This window comes from Parasteatoda tepidariorum, chromosome 8 (assembly GCF_043381705.1).
Source record: "Parasteatoda tepidariorum isolate YZ-2023 chromosome 8, CAS_Ptep_4.0, whole genome shotgun sequence".
Classification (NCBI taxonomy): Eukaryota; Metazoa; Arthropoda; class Arachnida; order Araneae; family Theridiidae; genus Parasteatoda; species Parasteatoda tepidariorum.
In genome coordinates, this window is record NC_092211.1 from 82,184,507 (window position 1) to 82,195,633 (window position 11,127).

An 11,127-nucleotide genomic window follows, 5' to 3' on the forward strand; every position below is an offset into this window, starting at 1 on the left:
AAACTCTCTCCTGTATGCTTCTCCTTTTTTTTTAGAAAATGGAGATGAGGGAGAGAATTTAATTTCTTTTAGATAAACAAGTGGGGCATTGTTTCCTATATATTTTTTCAGCTAAAGTGAATGAGATAAAACTTATGATCGGACTAATAGTTGAGAAGTTATAAGGGTTTCAAGTACAATTTTGTATTTATACCACTTTACGCATCTATAATAGGTATCTAAACAAGCAGGGCATTATTTCCTTAAGTATTTTTTTTTATGTTTAAACTATAATTTCCCAGCCTCTTTCTTTTTTAATGACTGTCCACTTTGCAAAGCAAAAATCTTTCAACGCCTCCTGTAGAAAACAAGCATTAGTTAACTTCATTTTTTAAGTTGTTAGTGGTTCCGATATGATAAATTTTTTTATTATGTTGTTGATTTATTAAAAATTCTTACTAATCGATGAATTTGCAATTCAATTTTTTTTAATGAATGTATCTGTAAAAGTTGTAAGTGTTCTCATAAATTAGATTCCAACATATCGCTTTGCAATTCAAATTAAATAATCAGTTAAATATTAACATTTAAAAACTATTACGGTAACTAGTAATAATTTGTAGTTATTTTAAATTGTCTCAAAACCATTTTCAAATAATGGATATTATTGATGTTATGACAAACAAGACTCATTAGAGAAATATTCTATAAAGACAATTTTTATGTGCACTTCAAACTTCTAATGTAGAACGTAAAACGACCCTAGATTATTATAAAAATCTCTAAAAAATATGAAAAAATGTTTATGATAAGAAGAAATCATAAAATTCCAAATAATTTTGTTTAAAACTCAAAAACAATGACTTTTAATTCTTAAAAGCAAAAGCATTTTTTTTTGTGGATTTCCAAGGAAAGAATGGATTTTATAATATGAATATGAAATTCATTCCTTATATATTTATGAATTTTTAGAAATCATAAAAGAGGAAATCGTAAAATTTCAAAATGATTTGTTTAAAACTCAAAAACAATGATTTTTAATTCTTAAAAACAAAAATTTTTTTTTTGTGGATTTCCGAGGAAAGAATGGATTTTATAATATGAATATTCATTCCTTATATACTTATGAATTTTTTCATATAAAACTCGTTACAAATCTTGGAATCAATAAATTTCTTGACTAATAACTTGTTTGTTAACAATGTGCAAATAATTTATTTATCCAGTAATCAGTAATTTTTAAAGTTTTCCCAATATTTTATTTTATAACCATCTTTGAACAGCTGACTCAATTTTGGGTTTATGACGGGAGGAATAGGAGAAAGTGGCCTTCGTGCAGGACTTTTCGATGGAACTCACCCGTATTCGCCTTACATGGAGAGGAAAACCACGAAAACCTTCCATGGTTAGCCTGATAGCAAGGTTACTCCAACCCGTGATCCATTTATCACTGAGGATACTTTACGTCAGCACAGTTGTCGGTACTAACCGGGTGCGGAATTAGAATCGACCAGCCATCGCTGGAATTCGAACTCGGGTCACCTCATTGGAAGACGAGCGCACTATTCCTGAGCCACCATGTCTCGTTCCTCAATATTTAATTAAACTTAATTTTTTTAAGAGAATGTCTAATCTTACTGGATGCTAATTTTACTAGATTTACTAATGCTTAATTTTACTACTGGACTACATACAAAATGAAAATGAATGATAATTTGCTGATTCAGTAGACAGTGTAATAGTTTAGTTTTATTGATTTGATGAATGAATCTATTCTAAATATTTGTATTGGTTAAATAGACCAGTAGACCTTATTTTAACTGAAAAGAGTATTGTAAAATGGTTTAATTTGTTAAAAGATTAATTTAAATAATATGGCTGATTAAAAATGATTAATATTAATGATAAAATTATATGGTTAGCTAACTAAATCTTGTATCTTTGTGGTTCTTTAGAAGTCGTAGTTATTTTTGCAAATCATGAAATGTTTTGATTTAATTTACCGATCTATTTACTTAATTTGAGCTAGAGTATCTGTGTTGCTTATGTAACTAAAACTTTAAATTATGATATGTGTTGGTTTAATTTAACAATCTTATATTTCAATTCGATAAGGAATATTTATGCTATTTATCCTACATTTTGATTCGATGTAGAATATATATGCTGGTTAAGTAGCTGCAGCTTTCATTTAAAATTATATTGTTTGTTGTCTACCAATCGAGTAACTCAAATCGACCTAGAACTACTTGATGCAGTTTAAGTAGCTGTAACTAAAATCCTAAAATATGATATGCTTTGATTTAATTTAGCTATCTGATATCTTAATTCAATGAATATTTGTGCTGTTTATCATATATTCTAATTCGATGTGGAATGTGTGTGATGCTTAAGTAGCTGAAGCTTTTCATTTTAAATTAAATTGTTTGATTTAATCTACCAATCGAGTACTTTAGTTCACCTAGAATTATTTTTGCTGTCTAGGTAGCTGTAACTAAACGTTGTTTTATTGTTATATGTTTTGATTTAATTTAAAAATCAGATATCTTAATTCGAGAATGAATATTTGTGCCATTTAGGTAGCTATCACTATGTCTTATGTATACATTATGTTGTTTATTTTTCAGATCTAATAAATTAATTCGATACTCAACTTTTGCCGCATTGAAGTAAACATCACTAAAATTGTAAATTATGTTATTTTATTGTTTAACTTCCACCATTTTTAAGATTATTTTAGGAACACCAGTGAGCAAATAAGTAATTTCGTTCACTCAGTTTATTTTATTCTTTGTTTGAACTACACGGTGGCAAGGTTAGTGAAAATATTGAATTTAGATATATATAGCTAAACTGTATTCACTTAAAGTTTTATGTTCTTCAAATATTTGGATTAAGGCTTGTCTCATAAAAGATAGTTTTTCTAGTCAAAACTTCTCAAATTTACCAGAATAAAATTCAAATTCTAAATCAGCTTGTGGAATTGAAAATTTAAGCGTGTTAAATAACGGGATCTTTGATAAAATTTATAAATGAAAAAATATTATGTATTTTCTTATTTCTATAAAATCTGCTTCAGTTTTGATCTCTGTTTTTGCCTACAGCAAACCCTAAGAGTGTACTTGAAAGAAAGGGGGGGCAAGGACAATTGCCACAGGGCCTGAAACTGCTGGTGGTTCAGCTAAAACTCTCCAAAACGTGTAGAGTTTTCTCAATTAAAAAATGACGGAGAATCATATTGTATACAAAAAAATAATAATTATATAAACCAATAAACGCTTCATTTAATAAAATACATGGGATTTAATATTTTAGTGTTTTAATGAAAATAGGTATTCCGAGAATGAAAGTATAGACTATTTCTTTTTAAAGATTTTTTCAAAAATCTTACATAATATGAATATAGATTTGTAAATTGCCGAAACTAAATTTAACCTGCAAAACCTGTGTTAAGGTTTAGGAGTGCTTTTTAAATATAAAATTCACTTATGTTTTTTATTCTGCTAAAAGCCGTATTTACATTACTATTGTATTTTCTGTAATATTTATTTACTTTTTCTTTAATAGCTCATTATTGTGAATAAATAAGCAGAATTTATATTATAAGTTAATTCTCCATTCGTTTAACTCTCCATTTTATTCAAATAAAAATTGCTTTTCTTCCAAAAATACTCCATAAGTTTCTTCCAATCATAAACTTCGAAATCCTGTTTTCTTTTGAGTTGATTCTTTGATCAGTTGCACAGTTATTATAAGTTTAGATCAATTCTTAAAATTTTTATGATAATAAGATAGTATAAATTTCAGTAAATTATAAATTCCTTAATGATCAGAATTTGATGTACCTGAAAATTTATTTACAAATATCTCAATTTCTACATGCTTTGATTAAGCTGGCAAAAATTCTTTCTATTAATAATTTCCATTTAAACGTATCGAATTGAATTTGATGATAAAAAGGCATTGGAAGAGTTATCAAAAATATATATTTTATATTACTTTCCTTTAAACATATCAAACTCTAACTTGATGGTTTCTGTAAAATGTTTGGTACACTGACTCGTTGATAACAAGCGATTTAAAAATGTTCAAAAAATAAATAAATAAATGTCTAAAATTAGTTCCATTTAATCGCATCAAATACTAACTTGATGATAAAAAGCATTTTTAAGTAAGTTAGCAAAATATCGTTTTAAAAATTACTTCAATTTAAACATATCGAACTCTTAACTTGATGGTCACATTATAATGTATGAAATACTAACTTGTTGGTAATAAAATCTTGGAAAATAGTTCGAAAAAAATATAATTTCCATTTAATCGCATCAAATATTATTTTGATTATACAAAGCGCTTTAAAAATATTTGAAAAATATTTTTAAAGCGCTATATTTTCTGAATAACTTCTACTTAAACGTTGTATCATATTAGCTTAATGGTTTCATAAAACACTCGGAATATTAGCTTGATTATTAAAAATAAACCTCTTGAGAAAAAGTAGAATTTTTTTTAAGCACTTAATATTGGATGTTGATATCCTTGTATTTCCTAAGCGATGTTGAAATTAGTTTTTAAATTTTGCATATTTCACAATCTATTGCTGTTGAACACTCTTTAACTTTTCAATAAGTCTTTACTTCATTCAAAAGTAGTATTTTAAAATGAGAGTAAAAATTACTTTTTTTTTCTTTCAGAGCAAACGATTCTATAAAATTGCTTTCTAAATATTAGTTATAACATTTTTGAACAAAATGAGACATACGAAACTCACAGTTTTTTTTTAAATTTTATTTTTAATAAGAAGAAGATTCTATAAATGGGGGGAAGGGTGGCTTTCGAAATCACTTTCTGAATTCCAATTATAACGTCTATTTAAAAAGAAAATAACACTGATCAAAATCGCTATTTTTTAATTATATGAAAACGATTTTGGTATCGCTTTCTGAAATTGAATAAAATAAGACAGATTTTAAGTATCTCAGTTTCCTATCATTTTTTCCTAGGTAAAGAAAACGATACAATAATTTATGGTTTTTCGGAATCGCCTTCTCAATTTGAATCTTAATATTTGCTTTGGTAAATAAAATTAAACTTTTATTTATTGAGCGACACATTATTCGACAGATGTACCGAATTTGAAAGATAATTTTACGTATTTCTTATTGAAAATATAATCGCAATATTTTCCTATACTTTAACGTTCAAAAACAATAGCCTTAAGCAAATGCGTATCTAAAGATGGGGTTCAAACTTACCCTTTATATGTCCGACACCAGCAGAGCGGCAAATATCAGTTTGATTAAAATCTGAAAGAAACTCGACACTGAATATTCCTGAAGAGACATTGACATTAATCAAGAAATTCCTCGGCAAATCGCCTTGGCACACTCCTATTACAAGAGAATGAAAGAATTAATTTTTTCACGCTTGACATTGTGTGGCCATTGTTTGTTTGCAGAAGAATTCAGTTAAAAGAAAGGATATCAGAAAATATCGCCAAGGGAAAAAGCCAAATTTCAGTCCGATTTCAGAACATTTGGTCTTCACTTTAGTGGTCCTTGTGTCCCTGAAAAGTTGAAAAAGAAAGGTTAAAAGAGATTTTATGTTTCTTCGCGACAGTAAAATCTGGTCACGATGACTCTAAATCACCGGTTTATGGGTAGGAAAATGGAAATTTGTTTATATTGTTTTATATTGGACGTTTATATATCGACCACATATTAAAAAATTATAACCAAAAAATAATGTTCAAAATACATGTAAGCTTTTATTTAAATTTTGTTTTAGGTTGTTACTTCAACCTTGTTCTCCCTATTAAAGTTTAATAACCTATAAAATATAGATACATTTTTCTTCGAACAAAATATTCTTTTGAATTCATACATTCAAATTCAGTATGTTACATTCATATTTTCTGTAAGAAACATTTTAAAATAAGTTTTTTAATACATAAGTTCAAACTAATAAGCTTTATTTGAATTTTCCATAAGAAAGTTGTTAAAATCTTACAATTACGTACATTCAAATTTAATAATCTGCATTCAATATTTGTATAAGTAATTGAGTTAGTTTATTGATGCTATTTTTATGTTTTAGTTTGTCTAAAAAAAAATTTTGTGTTAACTTATGCTACGACTGGGCGAAAAACAGATTAAAAATTAAACTTAACACGTGTGTATCTGCATTTTATGTGTATAAACTAAACTCAGTAGGACGACAGCCCATAGAGGGCCAACGCCTACTGTGCCCATCTCAGTTCCGATCAGGTAGGTCAGCCGAACGCGGAACGCCCAGTGTTTAGTTCCCAAGCATGCTTGGTACTCTATGTATATATGCTACCGTAAAAGTATGAGATCCGTTATTTTATAGAATACCTATAGTTATTCAATGAAATAACTGATCGTGTCCGTTAAAGTGTAAAACTCTCTTGTATTTCATGGTTTAACTAGTTATTTCATAGAATAACGATCTGCAGCCCGTTAAAGTGTAAAATAATCTATATGCTACAGCTCAAAGTTTAGGTACTGGTCAGGGATTTAAAAAATATTCGTGTAAAGCCAGTGTGTCAACAAAAAATTTTTTTGTTTGAGAAATAATGTTCTTTGTAATTCCAAGTGTCATTTTAGTAATCCTTGCTGTAACAAATGATTTTATGGTACGTTTCCATAAATACCATTTATATGCATACATTTTATGTATTATGTATATACATATATTTTTTGTATTATTGGTATTTTATGTATATACATCTAAGTGAAATATAACTTTTAAATACACCCATTTAAATTCAATAAGCTATTTTAAAATTTTATGTAGGAAATGTGTTAAATAAGCTTTTAAATTTCGCCAATATTCAAATTCTAAATCTTTTTATGGCTCGCAAGTTTAAGAAATGTGTAATTAAACTCTCAGGCTCTCAGAAACGTACAAAATCAACTATTTTCTTCATTAATGAGTAGAAACAAGTAGTTTTATCAGTTTCTCTATATCTTTGAGAAATTTAACTTCAAAATGTTTGTTTTTAAAATAAATAATTTCGTTTCTTTTCGGCGTTTGCATTTTTCGAGAATTTAAGTTCATAATATCCTTTTACTTTAATGAAAATTTCCGTTTCTTTATACAAAAAGATTTCTCATATAAAATATTTTTCCTGTATGATTTAGAATTGAGCTAGTCAAAAATTTAATAACATAGTCAGCTCACTGCCGTTTCACTCTATTGAGAAAAATCATGGAAAACATAAACAGAAGAACATAGTTAAAAAATTACGAAAAAACGGATTTTTTTTACATGTACCAGTTTTTTGTTGGTTTTTTTCTATCATGTGGCGAAAGATTAAATCAGATAGATTGTTATTAAAGGTACTGAAACAGACAGATTTTGAAACAAACAAATTGTTATTTGTAGTGTTGAAACCGTTTTAAAAACTAACAGATTGTTATTAAAAATATCGAAACAAACAGATTTTAAAACAAACATATTGTTCAAAGTATCAAAACAGATTTTAAAACAGATTGTTATTAAAAGTAGGGGAAGATCAAAATAAACTGATAGATTTTTTAAAATTTCTATTTTCAACTAATATAGTTTCTTCACAACGCTTAAATATTTCGATGATTAAAGCTCACTCCTTTCACTAAATAATGATTTTTTCTATTTTAATCATGAAAATTTCTTCATTTTTCTATTTTAATCATTTCTAAATATTTTTTATTGATAAAGACAATAATTTTGGAACAGAGTCAGTTCTCTAGTTTCACTAAATTAGGAAATATCCGAGGAAGCAAATAAAAACGAAATAATGTCGTTAAAAAAATCGCAAGAAAGATTAAAAAGTAAAGAAAAGAAGAAAAAAATATGCTTTTCACAAGTACGGAAAACCAAATAACCAATATTTGTGATTGCTGAAAGATTAAAACAAACGGATTATCTTAATGTTTTACAAATAATTAATTATGAAAATGTTATTATTTTAAAATTGTTTGGTGTAAAAATTGCGTTGTTTTATTCACGATGTTGATGCAATTAAATTCCTGAGATATTAATGAAAAACGATATACATAATTAATAATTATACATTTCGATTGTTTTTAATTTGAACACGCAGATGGCCATCGATACTTGCAGACGTATTTGTAATCCCAAAACCTTGTATAACATGTTCAACAACTACAAAATCTAATAAACAGATTATATAATTCCATCAAACATGACATTTGCGACACCAACCTTTCGAGTAAAAGCTGTTTAAACAATGTAATTGACAGTGCTATTTGTAATCCCTATTTATTTAGTTGATTTAGTGATAATTCAAATTTTATTAGGAAGGGTGAAAAATAAAAGTATGAAATATAAACATAATTTTGGCTTCTCGAAAATATGCTATAATGTTTTTATTTCACCATGGTGCTTTGATAACAAATTTAACATTCATTTTAGCAATTTATTATAAAAATAATAAATTCGAAATGTTACGTTTACTGTGAAACGTCGATTTAGTATTATCGATAAAGAATGATGCTTGTACGTGTAATAACAATATACATAGTATTTTCGAGTCTGGTATATTTTTCCGACAATTGGTTGCCCGACAGGTACATTTGCTTGACAGCTCATATTCCGATACGTTAGCCAGACAACTTATTTGTTCGGCAGTGCTATTTTTTAATGCTAGCTACAGTTCTGGAAGGTCCTAAGTTCTTTATTGAGCATAGGGTAAAGTTTAGAACAGAAACAATTACTACATAAACAGTTATTAAACATCGTTTGTACTTTCTTGCTATAAGTAGCAGTAACAGTTGGCAACAAAGAATCTTTTGCTTGCCATCCCTGTCAGGAAAATGTACGTGTCGGGGAAAATAAATTATCAGGCAAATGTGCATGGTCGAAAATTGGTTTGTCGGGAAAATGATCAGATGTTTTTTTTTTTTTTTTTTTCAAATGGCAGGCACTGAACATTATTCTTCGCCTTAGAACAGTGTTTCCTAAACTTATGACTTTTGTGTACCCTTTCTAAATTTTTCGTATCGCTGAGTACCCCTAATAAAAAAATGAATGAATTTTTTACTATGAAAAATCGCACAAAAAGTAAAAATCACAACTGGCTGTTGACACCACTAATTATTAACTGTTAACTCTGCAAAAAATATCCAATAGAAAAATACGTAATCGTAAATTTTCATGGCTAGCTTTGTTTTTAAATAAAATTTTTTGTAATTTTCGTTTGTTGCAAGATATTTCGCATAAGAACGCGTACCCCTGCTAAACTGTTCCCGTACCCCTTGGGGTACGCGTACCACACTTTGGGAAACACTGCCTTAGAAGATGCCGGAATTGTTACTCATTTCACGTTACCCAGGGAGCACCTGTGAACCAAAGTCACGGAGGCGAGCAACATTACCCACGCCACACTGCCACAAAGAACAACACATAGAGAGAGAAACATCCATGCCCAGAGCGGGATTCGAACCCTCAGCCACATTTTCATATGTTGTTCCGTAGATTTTTACGCATTATTTTACAATTCTTCAGATTCCTTAAAATTTATCTTTAGATAAATACGGGTTAAGATTTATGTTTGGATCAGTGATTCTCAACCTTTTTTTGGGGGCGGCACACTTTTAACAATTTCGAAATTTGACGGCACACAATGAAAAAATTAGTTTAAAAGTTGTTTACTTACCTATAATACACTGTGTTAAATAGTTTGTGATAATAATTTTGAATGTGAAATAAAATAATATGTAGGGGAGAGGGGGGTACATGTGAACAGGGGGCACATGTGAACATGGTATGTTTTACCAATATGATTTGAAATAAAAAATCTCGAAAAATTTTCAATTGATGGCAGTACTAGTCCTACCTCTCTGAGAAACTTTCAGAGCAATGAGACATTTTGTTGGTCTATTCTGACAATTTCTTTGTATCAGCTGGTGTTGCATATATTATAATCGCTCGCTTCTCCAAGTGAAAGCATAATATAAATCAACTAATAAACTAAAATTAACTATTGCAGATCATTATATGAACATTCAGGTAAGTTTATGACAATTATTCTTTTTTTTTACTCAATTAAAAGTTCATTATTTTTCAAGTTAGGTTTAAGAAGGATGATGGGGGCACTTGTGAACAAAACATCTGGGGCAGATGTGAACAGTTCACAAGTGCCCCTACATAGTATTAAGATTATTATCCTCATGATATTATAAGTTTAAAAAATATGTATGCATTTAAAATTATCATTATTTAATTTTCCATAATTAATTTATTAATTTTTCCTTAAAAAAAATTTTTTTTTATTAAATGGTTGATCGCGCATCACGCATATTAACTGATACACCTGAGAAAATAGAATTGTTAAAGCTACAAATGAAAAGATAGAAAAAATGAAAAAAAAAAGCATGAAAGAGTATTAGAGAAGAAAGAAAAAGGCCCATTACAACACCCGTGGAACATGAAGTTGCGAAAAACCCAATTACGGATAAATTATTGTACAGCTGAAAAATTATTTTCTTATTGACAGTACTGTTGTACAATTTAAATTCACATAGTAAGCTACAACCCCCTCAGTATAATGCGTATCTATATCTGTTATATTAAAGATTTTTTTTCTTTGAAATATGATGATTGCTTTGTGTTTTTAATCTTGTTCATATGTGCCCCAGGCCTGTTCACATGTGCCCCCAATAGGGGCACATGTGAACAATTGAAGTCATTTTTCTAAAATATTATAAAGTAAAGAAATATTTTATTGAAAAATCTCAAAAAATTCCACAAGACAAAGAAAATACTATTTAAACATATGGACTTTTTTACTATGAAAAATTGATGATATTTTTCGAAAAGTGAAGAAATAAAAAAATTTGTTCACATGTGCCCCCCTCTCCCCTACTACAAAAGCACGTTTATTAAGAGATTAATTATTTCTTTCGACTAATTTTTTATTAGTTAGTAACAGGTATTTATTTTTTTATTTTTTTGCTAGTTATTAATTGCTATAGCTATTAACTGTTATTTTTTGTGATTTCTTGTCTACTAGTTTTTTAGCTGATTATTAATTGTTAGCTTATTTTTTTGTTAGTTATCCTTTGTTAATTTGTTTTTATAACTTTTAATTTCATAGCTTACTTCAACGATTAGCTTTTATTT

At 28.1% G+C, this 11,127-nt stretch overlaps 1 protein-coding gene across 1 annotated transcript in view; it reads right to left on the reverse strand.

The window, feature by feature from the left end:
* LOC107445390 (uncharacterized) overlaps positions 1 to 5,633 on the reverse strand; it is a 29,341-nt gene extending 23,708 nt beyond the window's left edge. Inside the window, exon 1 of the mRNA XM_016059775.3 lies at positions 5,235 to 5,633. The gene's annotated coding sequence lies outside the window, so the exon portion shown is untranslated. The remainder of the gene's footprint in view (positions 1 to 5,234) is intronic.
* Between the last annotated feature and the right edge of the window lie 5,494 nt (positions 5,634 to 11,127).